The following is a 17,233-nucleotide window of genomic DNA, read 5'->3' as shown; positions in this document are numbered from 1 at the left end:
AGATTTTTTTTTTAAAGGTTTAGATAAAAATTGATTGAGTTTATGTATGTTGCTTGGTTTGTGGGGTTTAGTGTGGTAAGAATGGAACTGTTCCCAGGTACCTGGATTGACAGGAGGAGTTCTATAGTTGTCAGAATACGTGCTGTAGATTCAGCTGGAAGATAATTGTCAAGGAAGAGGCTGGAAGACAAAGACTCAGACTAAATTCTAACTGGTTGTGCTTTGAACAATGTGTAAACTGTCCTGAGCCATTTTTGGAAGGGTGGAATAGAAAACAAACAAACAAACAATGGACTTCTCTGCCAAGGGATGTAGTGATGGCCATCATGATGGTTCCTATATCTTGCTGCCACCATTTATCTTCAATAGTCCTCTACTATAATTTCTGTTGCCCTTGACCACAGGGGAATACTTTAGGCTTGGAGTGCTACTCCAACACAGAAAGTCCAAATACTTTAAAAATAAAGAGGAGTTATTGTTATTACAAAGTTTGTTATTACAAAGAAAAAGAAACAAAAGGAAAGATGGCCCTTTCCAAGAAATACACCGTTCAAAGCACAACCAGTTATAATTCAGTCTGAGTCTCCTGGTTAGAGGAAGTTCTTCTGGTTGCAACAGTGAGTATGTGCCTGACATTCAGCTTGGATAATTGCCTCTCAAATGTCTGCCATGCTTCCAGTTTTCATCCCATTTGGACATGAAACAAATAAGCTATGAGGAATTTAAGTGATTTCCCATTATAGTCTACAGTCATTACAGTCTATAATATATCAGCTGTATTTGTGCTTTATCACAGTTCATAATTTATTGACTCCCACCTAGCAATCAAAATAGCACAAGAGACACAATTAAACACCAAAAAATAAAAAAGGGGGAATTTGTGGTCACAGCAGCAAAATAGATGCATGTTTACTCAGAAGTAACTCATGCAAAATATGATGGGACTTACTCCCAGGAAGGTGTGCATTGGATTGTATCCAAATCATTTTGCATAATTGTGCAGGAAGAAAGGGGAACAATTCAACGCAATTTCAGGAAGTCATTTATTAAGTGGAGTTGTCAGCACGTAATTTTTTTAAAGAGGGCAGGGAGGCACTAAAAATCACAGACAAATGTGGTTTCTTGCCTTCCAAGCTCCACATATTTTCCCAATTACATGCTGCCACGCATCCCATAAGTGCCCATCCATATTGCCAGTGTTTTGACATTGCGTTCACAGCTCTGTCATCAGGATGCCATCCATATTTCTGATGCCTTGATTCAAATTTTATGATGCGTTATGGCCCTATAATGTGGTAATTGCATTGCAGGAAAGTAGCTGTATTTTTTCGTGGTACGGAGGCTTGCAACGGAGCTCATGCATTGCAGCATGTTGCAGTATGGACAGTTCTCCTCCCTCTCCCACCGCCTGTGCTTGCTTCCTCCGCCCCCTCACCATGGGAAGACAAACAGGCAGGGAGAAATCTTGGCTTTCCCCTCCTTTCCTCCCCATAGATCCCAAGCCCCACACCTCCCTCCTCCTCCTCTTGCTTGATTCCAATATACCTTGAGCTTGTCAACACAGAAAGGAAAGGGAGTGCAGCTGAGCAGATTTCTGAATCCAACTCTTTCTCATGCACTTTTTACTGAAAAGGAAGTAAAACTAAATCATTGAACTAAATCATTTACTTCTGTGCAATCCCATTTGTTTACAACAAGGCAAAGGGCTGGGAGAGAGAACAGTCACTTACTTAAAAGGAAGCCCCTTGAATTGAATCATGTTTTATTTACTTCTGTGCAATCCCACAGCCCTCACAGGAGGAGCGCGCATCTCCCCTCCGCCTCCTCCCTCCCTCCCTCCCTCTCTCTCAATTTCCCCCCATTTTTTCTTGTGCAAAACTGGAATGATGCAAGTCAAAGTTAGATTTTTGTTTTGGAACAGCACTTCCCACTGCTGTAGGATTTGCGCAAGGCAGCCAAGAAAGTACAACAAAAATTTTCACGTCATCCCCTCCCACCGCAACTCCATTGGCCCAAATGGAGCAGGCAGGGGGGGCAGATAAAGGAGTTTCAAGGAGAATATGGACAGTCGTGCCTTGAAAACACATTGCAATGGACAGAAAATATGAATGGCCACCAGTCTACAACAAAGCATTGAATAAACTTTACTCCCAGTTTTAAAATGTTGCACTATTCTGTCACACTCTGCAAATCTCAAAGTCTGGAAAACACCCTGGAGTCTCAGCAGAAGTGTGTGTTGGTGGAGGGCAGAGGAATGCGGCAGAAATTTGGTAAATAGGAAGTGTGCTAAACTAAAACTGTGCAACAACAAAATTTTGATTTTTTTTTTTAAAAATTAAACTTCAGATGGAGGGACAGTAGAGGGAACCCAACCCTAATTGTTTCTCAGTAGTCCCAGATGTGGACAGAAGATAGTGAGATGAACTAGTGAAAGAGCTGTGAGGTACCGACCCAGTTATGACTTGCCTATATGGCATGACCCTTCCTCCCTCTTTTGGATACTTCCTCCACATGAACAAAAGTGCATAAAATGGCAGAAATACTTCTTAAAGCAACTTGGGCCTGTGTAATTAAAAAATTGCTGTCCATCCTGTCCCATTTGTGACCTAATGGATAGAAAGCAACCCCTTGAATTTATCCATTTATTTATTTCATTTTTCTTCCACTCTTTCTTCAGGGAGCTCATTATGGTGTTATGTTATCTTCACCACAGCCCTGTTGGGTAGAAAGGTAGCTAGGATGTCAGGTTAGCTTATGCTGAGAAAGCATAACTGTACACCAGTTCTATATGATATTGCACACAAGTAAACAGCCTTAATGAATGATGCTATAATTGTTGTTAGGATAGTAATAGGCAAGTCTCTCCCCCCCCCCCCTCTCTCTCTCTCTCTCTCTCCCCAAATTCTTATGTGTGATATTATGTGTATTGAGAGCCAGTGTGGTGTAGTGGTTAAAGTGCTGGACTAGGACTGGGGAGACCCGGGTTCAAATCCCCATTCAGCCATAATACTAGCTGGGTGACTCTGGGCCAGTCATGTATCTCTCAGCCTAGCCTACTTCACAGGGTTGTTGTGAAAGAGAAACTTAAGTATGTAGTACACCGCTCTGGGCTCCTTGGAGGACGAGCGGGATATAAATGTAATAATAATAATAATAATATTGATACACATACGCACAATCATACTGGGTTCTAGCAAGGTTCTTGGTTGGATGGACTGATTTTAACCATGATAGTACAATCATTCCACATCTGTGACCCCTTTCTAATGTCCCACTGAAGCCTGAGAGCAGCTGCAAGGTAGCTCCTTCCTGCACCTCCTGGATGGATCCGTGGTGGTGGAGGGACCCATATGGTACAGCTTTCTTACACCAGCATCTCCTTGCCTGAAAGCTGGATGATGTGAGGGAAAGCTGCAGCACAGAGGCACCTCATGAAGCCCAGAGTTTCTTATTTTACCCCTATGGCACTGGAAGGAACGATGTAGCGGTTTCCATACTGCCAGTGTAAGAAAGGAATCAGTGGTTCCATTGATGTGGTTAACATTTTCTTGTTCCATGTGGGAGCCGCTCTGCCCTCTTCACACATATGAGCCTCATGTGTTTCAAACCCCACATGATCAGAGCTGGGCTACACAAGTAATACCAGAACTATTACACTTTGTATGTGAGTTTTAGTGCCTCATTGCTCTCTTTAAAAAGACACACATACACCCCGTTTCCTCCTACACTCTGTTTCATTTTCTGTTTTGCACAGGTTCAGCCTTCTTTGTTGCATTTTCACAGTCTGGCCTCTGGGATAGTCTTGATACCAGCCCAACTCCTTTAATTCCCTCTTCAAGACTAATTTCTTTAGAATAGCCTGTACAAAACGGATGATACCAAACTATATAGGGTAGTGAAATCCAAAACAGATTGTGAGGAGCTCCAAAAGGATCTCTCCAAACTGGGTGAGTGGGTGACAAAATGGGAAATATGGTTCAATGTTGGCAAGTGTAAAGTGATACACATTGGGACGAAAAACTTCAACTATATGCAGATGGGATCTGAGCTGTCAGTGACTTACCAGGAGGGTGATCTTGGGCTTCTTGTGGACAGTTCGTTGAAAGTGTCAACTCAATGTGCAGCAGCTGTAAAAAAAGGACCATAACACTAGAACCAGGGTCATCCCATGAAATTAGTTGCCAAGAAATTCTTTATTTACATTATTGGACTCTAGTAAAGCTTTTATGAGGGGTCTCCTTATTTCAATGCCCTCAAATAGAAAGAAAACTTTACAGAAGCAGAAAGAGATTTTGATAAATGAATTACACCACCTTGAATTGAAGCATAAGCAAGTTCCGTCAACGGAGATATTACAAAGAATAAAGAAGACACGAAAACAAATAGATCTTATTGAAGCAAAAGAGATGTTTAAGAAAATAAACTTTGCAAAACAAAAATATTTTGAGAAGGGCAATAAGCCTAATAAGTTATTGGCATATCAACTACAGAAAGAACAAGAGAAGAGAACCATTACCTCTGTTGGGAATGGTGAAGAATTTGTTTCATCCACAGATAAGATGACTGATCAGTTTGTGAAATATTACACTCAATTATATAGAAAAGACACGCTGGACTTGGAAAGAATAGTATTTAGAGGAAGCACAAATCATTACAGAACAGCAGAAAGAATTACTGAATCAGCCAATTGTCGAAGAGGAAGTCACAGAGGTGATACGTAAGTTAAAACCTAATTCACCGGGGCCAGATGGTCTTACAGCAGCTTATTACAAATTGTTTCAAAAAATCTTAATTAAATCACTAACCCAAGTGATGAGTGAAATACAATGTTGTCGTGCCTTGCCATCCTTGTGGCAAGAAGCATTTCTCTCTTTGATACATAAAGAAGGAAATGATCCAACCCATCCAGAATCAAATAGACCTATTTCCTCACTGAATGTGGATTACAAACTTTTCTCTGCTATCTTGGCAAATAGAATGAAGGGATTTTTAACTGATTTTGATACATTTTGACCAGGCAGGGTTTGTGCCGAAGAAATACATGAAGGATAATCTGAGGTATATACTGACTGCCATAGATGCTATATACTGTATATGTATGTATGTTATATCCCATGATATGGGAAACAAGAAGGCAGCGATGATTTTTCTAGATGCAGAGAAAGCTTTTGATAATTTGGATTGGTCTTTTATGTTTAAGGTTTTGGAAAGGATGAACTGCAGGGTGAACTTTCTTTCATAGATTCAAAGTATTTATCAGGAACAAACTGCAAAGATAATAGTGAATGGGACATTATCCAAATTGTGTTCCATTCAGAAGGGCACAAGACAAGGATGTCCGCTTTTGCCATTATTGTTTATTCTGGCACTTGAATCATTGGCAAGGAGAATTCACTTGGAGAATAAAATTTCTGAAATTAAGATGGCCAGACAAGAACATAAAATAAAGCTTTATGCAGATGATATGGTACTTACAATTATTCAACCCAAGGATTCATTAGACTCAGTAATGGAACATACACATTATTATAGAATGGTTTCTGGATATAAGATCAAGAAAAATAAAATGCAGATCATTACATGAAACTTAGCAGAATCGTACTTACAACATTTGAAAGAAAAGATGGGATTTCATATAACTAGTAATCCAATTAAATATTTGGGGATAAAATTGGCTTCTAATAAAGATTTATTTCAAAATAATTATTTGCCAACATGGAAGAACATAATGGCAGACTTATCTAGATGGAAGAAGTTAAATCTTTCTGGCTAGGAAGAATATCAGCAATTAAAATGAACATTCTTCCCAGGATAATTTTTTTATTTCAAACAATCCCAATAAAAACAGAAGAAAAGACATTGAATGAGTGGCAAAGAAATATACATTATTTTATCTGGGCCTCTAAAAAGTCAAGAGTTAAGTTCAAGATAATGCAAGATGTAAAGGAATGTGGAGGATTGGGAATTCTGAACCTAAAATTATAGTATCAGGTTAGTAGCCTTACATGGATTACAGAATGGATTAAAGAACCATGCGGCTGGATTATGTCCACGGAGGAAACAGGTCTTTCAGAAGGATTGCATAAATATTTATGGACTGATATAAGAAGATTGGTGGTGGATATAAAAGGTCATTCCATTAGAAGTAGTTTATTAAGTGTTTGGGATAAACATAAAAAAAAGAATAAGCCCAGCTTTATCTCCTTTGGTGTCAATATTAAACATTTTTTTCCATGAAGAAGAACATACTAAAAGATTTGAACACTGGAGAGAGATGGCATATAACTTACAAAGTTTGACTACAGGAAAAACAGAAATGAAATCTATTCAGGTTCTTCTGTCGGAATGGACAAGTAAGCCTTCTTGGTTTCAATATTCACAAATATCATAGTACTGAAGGAAGTACAAAAGGAAGATGGAAACATCAGAGATCTGACAGAATTTGAAATATTAATAACTAAAAATGATGAACACTTACTGGGTTTGATATATAAGTTGTTAGTGAAATATGACTCAGAATCAGAACAAGTTAAAGACTGTATGATTAAATGGATGCAGAATATGAATAAAACAACTGATATGCAACAATGGGAACATCAAAGGAAAGTGAACATTAAATTTAAAGTGAATAGTATGCTAAGAGAAAATTTGTACAAAATTTATTTCTGTTGATATTTACTCCAATGATGATTTCAAAGATAGACAATAAGTATCCTGGAAATTGCTGGAAGTGTATGAATCAGCCGGGAACATGTACTAAAGCTTAGAAATTTGAAAGTTAATGCATAGTAGGATGCAACAAGTGTTAAAATAGAATTTCATTTTTCTCCAGAGATGTTTATGTTAAATATTACTAAGCCTTATATACCTGCATAATATTTGGAGTTGTCCTTATACATGATAACTGCAGCTAGAATTCTTTATGCTTCTTACTGGAAAACTCATTTGTGGACTTCCAGTTGGATGGCTGAAGAGGCTGCATGCTTCCCGACAGGGGAGACCAAGGAGGAGTTGTTTTGGGGGCGGGGGTGTTGAGCCTTCTTAACCCCACCACCACTACCCTGGATTAAAGGGTTTGGACTGAGATTGCCCACTGCATCCCCCGGAACCTGCTCCTTATCTCAAATTGCACTGGAAAGTACAGCTTTGATTTAAGTCAAGCAGTGGGGGCTGGGATTCATCAAGCTATACTCCTCCTTTAGAAATCCAAGGACAGAAGCTTCTCCGGCATCCAATTTCTTTTGGTTTGGATTATAATTAATGGTTATAGGTCAAGAAGCTTACCCCGAAGCGTGATCAGTGATAAATTGCTGGAATTTTACCTGCTGTTGCTGTAACGATTGGGCTGCCGTCAAGCCGTGGCTGACAGACTCCATGTGAGTCTGTCAACCATAAATTAAGTTTGGGAACTGAATCTGTGTATTAAATGCTGCAATTCAAGTATTGAACTGATGGTTAAAAATTCCAAAACTTAAAAAGTAAAGTAGTTGGGACTATTCTGTGAATTCTCCAGAGAGAGTAAAATTTAAGAAGCAAGTGCTATTTGCTGTTGAATATGTGTATCAGAACCGCACCAATTAGATGAAGGCGGCAGTCCATTGAACCGTGGGAAAATAAATTTGCGGTGATAAGACAGAAGGGCTGCGGTCTGGAGCTGAGTCTATTTGGAAACAATCGGAGGCCTGTACATTTTTTGATAACAAGGAGACTGAATTTTGCTCTAAGAGTTGTGTTTCTGGGTTTGACTATTTATATACTGCTTTATGTGAAGAAGAGTTGAAAATAATGCAAAAAGTTAAACAACAGAATCCAACACAAGCCAGAAGGCTTTCTGTCCCAAACCCAGGCTTGGGGGAAGGGAAAATGTCCTCAGAGCTGAATGAGACATTAGTTGCTATGAAACAGCTACTAGAAGCTAACTCTGGGATCTTACAACAAGTAAGTCAGGACATACAAACACTGAATAAGAGAACATCAAATATTGAGAAGACAGTGAAAAAATTAGCTGATGACAATAAAGAATGTAAAAGAAGGGTAGAAAGTTTGGAGCAGGACCTGGGATCATTAAGAGATTATAGGGAAAAATTACTAGACCAGATGGCTTTGCTAGAACTGAGACAAAAAGAGCGCTTTCTGAGGTATAGAGGAATCCCAGAAAAAACTGGGCAAGATATTAGAAAAGTGCTTAGGGAAGAACTTGCACTTCTTTTGGGAACCTCAAGTGAAGAGATGGATGAGCAGATAGATTCAGATTTTCATCTAAATTCTTTATATGCCACAACGAACAAGGTACCAAGAGATTCTATGGTTCAATTTAACTCCAAATCAATCACAGAGCAGATACTGCAAGCACATTTTGCTAAAGCCCTTACCATTGAAGGCCAACAGGTTAGAGTTTTGAAAGAAATACCATCCAGAATCTTAACGAAACGTAAGGATTACAATTTTTTAACAGATGCCTTAAATGGCAATGGAATACATTTCAGATGGGAAGTGCCTGAAGGGGTCTCCTTTTTTTACAAAGGGAAGAGGAATAGGTTTACAGAGCTCCTCAAAGCGCAAGAATTTTGGCGTAAATACAAAAAGACTTTAACTCCAGAGCACCCAGTGCCTTCAACACATAATTCCAACTAGTCAAAATGGATTACAAAATAGTCTCATGGAATGTCAATGGTTTAAATAATAGAACCAAAAGGGCAAAAATAAATAAATAAATAAATAAATAAATTCATTTTCTTAAAAAGCAAAATTTGGACATTATATGCCTACAGGAGACACATATTAGAAAATAAGATAGAAAATATTTGGTTAATAAGGCCTTGGGACAAGAATTTGTTTCCTCTGACAAAAAGAAAAAAGAAAAAAAAGAGGGGTAGTGTTCTATGTGAAGCAACAATCTGAACCCAAGTTAATTTTTAAAGATGAAGAAGGCAGGGTGATAGCTTTGGAAATTATAGTTTCTGGACTCAAAATGGTGATAATCGGAATATATGCACCCAATTTTTAAAAAGTAGAATTTTATAAATATTTAGAACAGAAGATGGCTGAGTTATCTAATGCTAACTTAGTCCTATTGGGAGATTTTAATGGGGTTGTCTCTACAACTTTAGATAGAAAATCTGATACGTCTGAAAGGATTTTGGAAGGTAGGCTACCAAAAGCCTTTTTTGATTTAGTAGAACACATGGATCTCTATGATTTGTGGAGAATTAAAAATTCAAACGTGAAGGAATATACCTATTTCTCTGAAAGATACAAATCCCACTCAAGGATAGATATGGTCTGGACATCCAAATCTATCATGTTGTGTATGAAAAGAATGGATATTATACCTAGAACTTTATCAGATCATAATGCAATTTGCTTTACATGGAAGAAGACGGGAATGGTATCCTTTTGTTGGAGACTCAATGAATATTTGCTGAAAAAAGTGGAAATTGTGGAGAAAGCCAAAAGAAAGTTAAAAGACTATTTTGAACTGAATTTAAACCAAAGAATGGACAATAAAACAGTTTGGGACGCAGGAAAAGTGGTTATGAGAGGCTTTTTTATACAACAGAACACATATCTTAAGAAACAAAGAGGATTGAAAAAAGAGGGACTACTGATGGAGATTTCTAAAAAAGAAAGAGAACTGCTATGGACTAAGGGCAAGCAGAAGATTATTCAAGCTATGAAAATGTTTCAGCAGCAACTCTCTATGTTGCTATTAAATGAAATTGAACGGAATTTAAAATATGCAAAGCAAAAGTCATTCGAATTTGCAAACCAGGCAAGTTATTAGCTTGGAAAATTAGAAATGAGAAAAAGAATAAGCACATATCCAAGATATCAACAAAACATGGGCTTTCCTATGATGAAAGGGAAATAAAAAAGGAATTCTTTAGATACTACTCTGAATTATACAAAGGAAACAAAGTAGATGATATAAAAATTGATAAATTTCTGAAGACACAAAATATCCCACAACTTTCCAAGGATCATATCAAGGATCAGCCAGTGTGGTGTAGTGGCTAGAGTGCTGGACTAGGACCGGGGAGACCCAAGTTCAAATCCTCATTCAGCCATGATACTAGCTGGGTGACTCTGGGCCAGTCACTTCTCTCTCAGCCTAACCTACTTCACAGGGTTGTTGTGAGGAGAAACTTAAGAGCAGGATATAAATGCAAAATAATAATAATAATAATAATAATAATAATAATAATAATAAATATAGAAATTATGAATGCACCAATATCAATAATGGAAATAACGGAAGTAATAAACTCAAGCAAATCCAATAAAGCTCCAGGGCCCGACGGCCTACCAGCTTCATACTACAAATCCTTTAAAAATCAATTATTACAGCCTTTGCAATGGACGATGAATGATATTTTGCAAAGAGGAAATATGCCGGAGTCTTGGAAGTATGCCAACATTGCAGTAATTCCAAAACCGGATCAAGACTTAACGCAAGTTAAGAATTACAGGCCAATCTCACTGTTAAATAATGATTACAAACTTTTTGCTGCCATTTTGGCAAGGAGAATGAAGGTTGTACTAAGAGCTTTTATTCATGAAGATCAAGCAGGCTTTTTGCCAAAAAGGCAATTAAGAGACAATGTGAGAACAGTCCCAAATGCACTGGAGTATTATGAAAAACACAATGATAAACAAATAGCTATGATCTTTCTGGATGCAGAGAAAGCATTTGATAATGTTTCCTAGCAGTTTATGTGGAGGCTACTGGATGCAATGGGAGTTGGCAAGAATTTCACTAGAGTGGTTAAGAAAATATATTTGGAGCAATATGCTAAAATTATTATAAATGGCGAACTATCAAATAATTGTAAAATACAAAAAAGGAACCAGACAAGGTTGCCCACTTTCCCCATTACTTTTTATATTAGTTTTGGAAGTCCTTTGTAGAAATATTAGAGAAGATGATCAAATACAAGGCTTGAAAATAGGGAAGCAGGAGTATAAACTTAGAGCCTTTGTGGATGATGTGGTGTTTTTTCTTGAAACTCCATTAGAGAAGATTGGAAGGCTCTTGGAAAAAATAGAACAATTCGGCCAATTGGCTGGGTTTTATATAAATAAGACTAAAATGAAGGTGTTGACAAAGAATATGGACCAGAAATCTAAGGATAGACTCTATGAAATAAGCGAATTGAAAGTGAAGAAGAAAATTAAATATTTGGGTGTCTGGCTGACAAATAAAAATTCTTTGTTGTTTTCAAACAATTATGTCAAAATATGGAATACAGTAAAAATTGATTTGCAAAGATGGACTAGAATGAACTTATCTTTAATGGGAAGAATTTAAGTTGTCAAGATTAATGTTTTACCTAAAATGTTGTTTCTTTTTCAGACTATTCCTATAATTAATACGTTAACTTGTTTTAAGCAATGGCAAAAGGACATAACTAAATTTGTTTGGCAAGGGAAAAGACCAAGAATTAAATTTAAAAATTTAACAGATGCTAAAGAAAGAGGTGGTCTTCCCTTGCAGGATTTAAGGTTGTATTTTGATGCTATTTGTTTGACGTGGTTAAAGGAATGGATAACATTAAGAAATCCCAGAATACTTGATTTGGAAGGATTTGATGGAAGGTTTCGATGGCATTCTTATTTGTAGTACCATAATACTAAAGTGCATAAAGATTTTCTTAATCACTATGTAAGAAGGAGTCTAATGCGAGTGTGGGTAAAATATAAAACATGGCTGGAACCTAAAACTCCATTATGGGTATCCCCGATTGAAGCTTTAGCATGTAAAGAGATAAATATGCAGTCTGAATGGGGTACCTATAGAGATTTGTTATGTTTTCAAGATAAGGGCTGTAAATTAAAAAATCTAGCTGAAGTCCAAAATTTGGTTAGCAACTGGTTTCAGTACCATCAGCTAAACGAAATTTACAAGAAGGATCTTAAAGCTGGATTTGAGGATCAGATGTCGAGATTTGAGAAGGAGCTGTGTGAAAATGATGAAAAATTAGTCTCTAAGATGTATAAGTTGTTGCTTTTGGAGGAGAGAAGAGACGAAGTGGTTAAAACGACTATGATAAAATGGGCTCAGATGTGGGTCATAATATAGAGATGGCAGCTTGGGAAAAATTATGGAAAACCGATTTAAAGTTCACTGCCTGTTATACTTTAAAAGAAAATTGTTATAAGATGATGTACAGGTGGTATCTGACACAGAAAAAATTAGCATTAATGTATACAAATGTTTCAAATAAATGTTGGAAATGTGGACAATGTGAAGGAACTTTCTTTCATATGTGGTGGTCATGCGGGAAGGCAAGGGCCTTTTGGGATATGATATATAATGAGTTGAAGAAAATTTTTTAAATGACATTTCCTAAGAGGCCAGAATCCTTCTTGCTGGGAATAATTCAAGGAGAGTTCTCTAGAAGAAACTTAACTTTTTTAATGTATGCAACCATGGCAGCTAGAATAGTATATGAGCAGAAATGGAAAGACAATAAAATGCCTTCAGTCTTCAAAAGAAGACTGGTTGATAAAAATTTTGGAACATGTGGACATGGCAAAACTTACAACATTTATAAAGGACGAAAACTTGGAATGTTTCAAAGAAGATTGGGAACCTTTCTTGCTTTACTTAAAGAACTATTTTTTTAACATGGACCTTTCAGCAGGGTTTGAAATTTAGTAATTACAGCAGGTTGGGTAGGGTAAAATTGAATTGTAAGACTGAATATATATGTTTTGTATTATTATAGCAATGGCTTATATGTATAGTTAACAAGAACCGCGCAGACTGGTAAGCGGGAAGTCAATATTTACTTAAGTGCAACTTGATTGTTAAGGTATTGTTAAAATCAATAAAATTTTAAAATGTGGAAAACTCATTTGTTACCAACGTTAGAAGAGTGGTATCTTAAACTTTGGGAAAACGCATAAATGGCTAGGATTATGCCATATAAAAAAAATAAATCAGAAGATAAATTTGGCTTTACTTGGGAACCCTTTATACGTTATAATCTGTCACAGGGTCAGATACCTCATCCGAGATTAAGATTTTCTCTGCAAATGAATCCTTGACTGAGTTTATTTTAATTTTGATATTGTTTAATTTTGATATTTATATTTTGATAGTTATTCAGTTGGATGTTCTGTATGAACATTTAAGATTGGTGGTTGAAAGATCTAATTAGAATACGTGTGATTAGGAGGAGATGTTGATAGGTGGTTAGGAGGAGGTGTTGTTTTCCGGTTTGATGTACAAAAACATATATGAGATGGTACTCTTGTATTTTTCTTTTTCTGTATTCTGTATTCCTGTATTCTTTTCTTATATCAATAAAATAATTTTAAAAAAAAAAAAAAATTAGGTCCAACAAACGTAATCAACTTGTGGAAATCTCTGCTACAAGATGTGATGTTGGCTACTAGTTTGGATGGCTTTAAGAGGGGTTTGGATCATTTCATGGAGAAGAAGTCTATCAATGGCTACTAGTCAGAGGGCTATAGGCCACCTCCAGCAGGAGAGAGGGCATGCCCTCAATTCCTGCCTGTAGGCTTACAGTGGCATCTGGTGGGCCACTGTGTGAAACAGGATGCTAGACTAGATGGGCCTTGGGCCTGATCAGGGCTGTTCTTATGTTCTTAAAACCTAAACAGGAATTTATTAGCCAAGATCCTCAGATCAGGAATCTGTCCTCTTATAAAGTTCCATGTATACTAATGATGCACTATAAGTTGATATACTGGTAATGCAATATGCATAATGGATCTGCAACAATACTTCTCTCCAGACCTTTTTATTGCGTAAATTAAATTTTTGTAGTAGTAGTAGATTAAAGGGGTGGGGGGGAGTTGCAACAAACAACATACGTTTTGGCATACATATGTCAGCTTCAGTGTTCTATGTACCACTGTTTAAAATCCACATTCTTATACCCAAAATGGTTGAATTTGGGAGGTGGGGGGTAGGTGGTGGTGATTAATAAGTTTTAAAGAATACAGTTTATAAGCTGAAATTGTCACTAGATGGCAGTACAGGGTTATAAAAGGAAGTAGGGTGAAATGCAACTAAAGGATAGTATCTGTCCTAAATGTTCTTGACTCATCTTATCTTAATGAAACAGAAACTCAGAGGTGGAGACAAGAAAGAAAAGCATTCAGGCACTGACATGGTTTAAGATAAGGTTGTGGAAAGAGCGGGGGGGGGGGGGGGACCCGGCTTGCCTGCCGTTCTTATTTTCTGGCTGCCTGGACCCTTGTGCTTTTAACAACTGCATGTTAAGCAGATATTCAGCCCCTGAAGCGTCTGTCACTGCTAGGGGTGGGCATGGAACCATCCATGGCGCTTGGGTTCGGCCTGCAGTTTGCAGGGGGAGTGCCAGCAGGGCCAAGAGGGGCTGCTGCTGTGGAGCCGCTGCCGCTGCAGAGGAACCACCACTATCACTGGTAAGGTGCCCTCTTGCCCGCCCTGCCCGCCATTTGAACCCCTTTTTTGTAGGGAATCCCCTTTGCTTATAAAGGAGAATCCTTACTGGATTCTCCTTTATAAGCATAGCTGAACTGGGCTGAACTGGTTCTATTAGACTAGAGCCAGGCCCAGTTTGCCTCCAACTCAGACTGCCCAGCCCCCTTTTGGACCGGTCTTGTTCAATCTCGAACCAGTTGAACTGAGTTGGTTTGAATTGAACCGATTCTGCACACTCCTATCACTACATTTACATGTCAATAAAAGCTTCACCTGCTGGTCTACTTGTCATGAAGCTTGTTACACAAGTACAGAAGCAGAGCCAAAAACAGAAAACCAAAAAGCCTATAATGAAGCCAATATATGTTATCGATATATATTACCTTTGCCAGGAGATAGATGAGGGAGTGTGACCTTATTAATTCTCTCAGACCTTTCAGTATTTACAAATACAAGTATGTAAACAAATAATCTCCCCAGTCCTAGTCTATCCCAGAAGTAACTCTCTCCTCTTCTCCCCTCTGTTGTTTTTCCACTATCTGTTTTCGCTTGTATGCTCCTTTACATTTTACAAGATTTACATTTAAATCCAGTCCTTTATCTGAAAAGCCCTGAGGATCCCAGAGCAGTGTACACGGTTATATTTATCCTCACAACAACCCTGTGAGGTAAGGCTATGCTGAAAGAGAAGTGACTGGCTCAGATTTACCCAGTGAGTTTCATGGCTAAATGGGGATTTGAACTTGGGTCTCCTCAGTCTTACTTCAGCACTCTAACCACTACACTGTGTTGACTCTCACAGCAGTGGGGAAATGCTTGACTAACAAGCAGAAGGTTGCTGGTTCGAATTCCCGCTGTTACTATATCAGGCAGCAGTGATATACGAAGGTGCTGAAAGGCCATCATCTCATACTGCATGGGAGGAGGCAATGGTAAACCTCTCCTGTATTCTACCAAAGAAAACCACAGGGCCCTGTGGGCGCCAGGAGTCAAAATTGACTTGACGGCACACTTTACCTTTAAAGCTTGGCTACCATGTGGTTTTCTTGGTAAAGTGAAACTTGAGGCACAAATGACCAGGCTCAAACTATCATACTTCAGACACATTATGCGAAAACCCAGCTCCTTTGAGAAGCCCATAATTCTGGGAAAGGTTGAAGGAAAGAGAAGAAGAGGACGAACAGCAGCAAGGTGGATGGACTCGTCCATTACAATAGCAATGAATGCACCACTGAGAGACCTTAAGGCCAAATTGAAGACAGATCATCCTGGAGAGAATCTATGTGGTTTCTAAGAGTCGACATTGACTTGACGCCACTTAAACAATCAATCAAAGCTTGGCTTCACCTGAGAATGAGAATTAAGGCCACATGGAAAAGGTGGGTTTTTCGGAGAGATTGAAGGGAGAGGTGGCACAGTATACATGTTCAGGTAGATAGTTCCATGCAGAGGGGGCAAGAAGAAAGAATGAGGAAAGTTATTTAAGGAATCAGGAGACATTCTGTTGGCTGATGGTGACAGATCTGGTGATGTGGAGATCATGTTCAGGGATATATTGAGAAACAGGGGCTGTGATAGGGTGGGCCAAGTTAATAGCTTTAAAGTAAAGATATGGGGCTCTTCAGACACAATATATTACAGCTTCCACCACACACTATGCCAGAAGATGAAATGAGAAATCCACATAACACTCAAGGACGTGATGTAATATTCTCAGTGCTGGCTGTTCACAATCTGTGAAAAAGCTGTGGCTTCCCCCCCCCAGGCTAGAATAACAATCTGTGGATTGTTATCACAGATTGCCAACAGAATACATTATGAACACTACGCAACATCCTGAAACATTATGTGGATTTCTCCCGTTTTATCTACTGTCATAATTTCTGCTGAAACTCGAATATATCACCACCTGGAACAGCTCATGGAGTTTATACTGAACAGTGAAGGGATTTGAGGTGGGGCATCACATGGATGAAGCGGTCAGGATTGGGGAAGAACTTGACAACAGAGGCTTAGAGAGAAATGAGAAGAAGGTTGACAGACAACAGTGCAGTAGTCAAGGCAGGAGAGGTCCAAAGCATTAACCAGAATTTTAGCTGAGGTGCAAAGATGAACAGGTTCAAATTACACATTTGCTTAACTGCATTTTTAAGAGGCATGTTTAAACCTAATGGCGCAGCAGGAAAGCAGTCTGCCTAGAGAACAGGAGGCTGTTCGTTCCAATCCCTGCTGGTGTGTTTCCCAGAATATGATAAACTCCTATATCGAGCAGCAGCAATATCGGAAGGTCTCATACTGCGGAGAAGGCAATGGTAAACCACACTTCTATTCTACCAAGAAAACCACATGGCTCTGTGGTCGCCAAGAGTCAACACTGACTCGACAGCACAATCTTTCCTTTTTTCCTTTAAACCCAGTAGAAACAGCTGTGGGGAAACCAACTGAGATAGGTACTGCAGAGGGAACTAACCCTCCCCCTAGCACTGTTTTCTCACCAAAAATTGCTCACCAAGAGTTCTATCCCCCCCCCATTTATTTTATTTTATTTTTTAATTCAGTTTATGTACCACCTGACTCCAAAGGCTCTAGGTGGTTCACAAAAATAAACACCCACACAACACCACAATATGAAACTGTTAAAACACTTTAAAACAATGTAAAACATTCAAATATTACTAAAAGCCTGGCTAAAAAATTGTGTCGTAAGGGCTCTTTTAAAGGCTGGTAAAAATGTTAACCCACAAACGTCTATAGGGAACACATTTCACAGCCCAGGAGCAACCACAGAGAAGGCCT

Source organism: Hemicordylus capensis, chromosome 1, assembly GCF_027244095.1.
Source record: "Hemicordylus capensis ecotype Gifberg chromosome 1, rHemCap1.1.pri, whole genome shotgun sequence".
Lineage (NCBI taxonomy): Eukaryota > Metazoa > Chordata > Lepidosauria > Squamata > Cordylidae > Hemicordylus > Hemicordylus capensis.
This window is presented reverse-complemented; position numbering follows the sequence as displayed.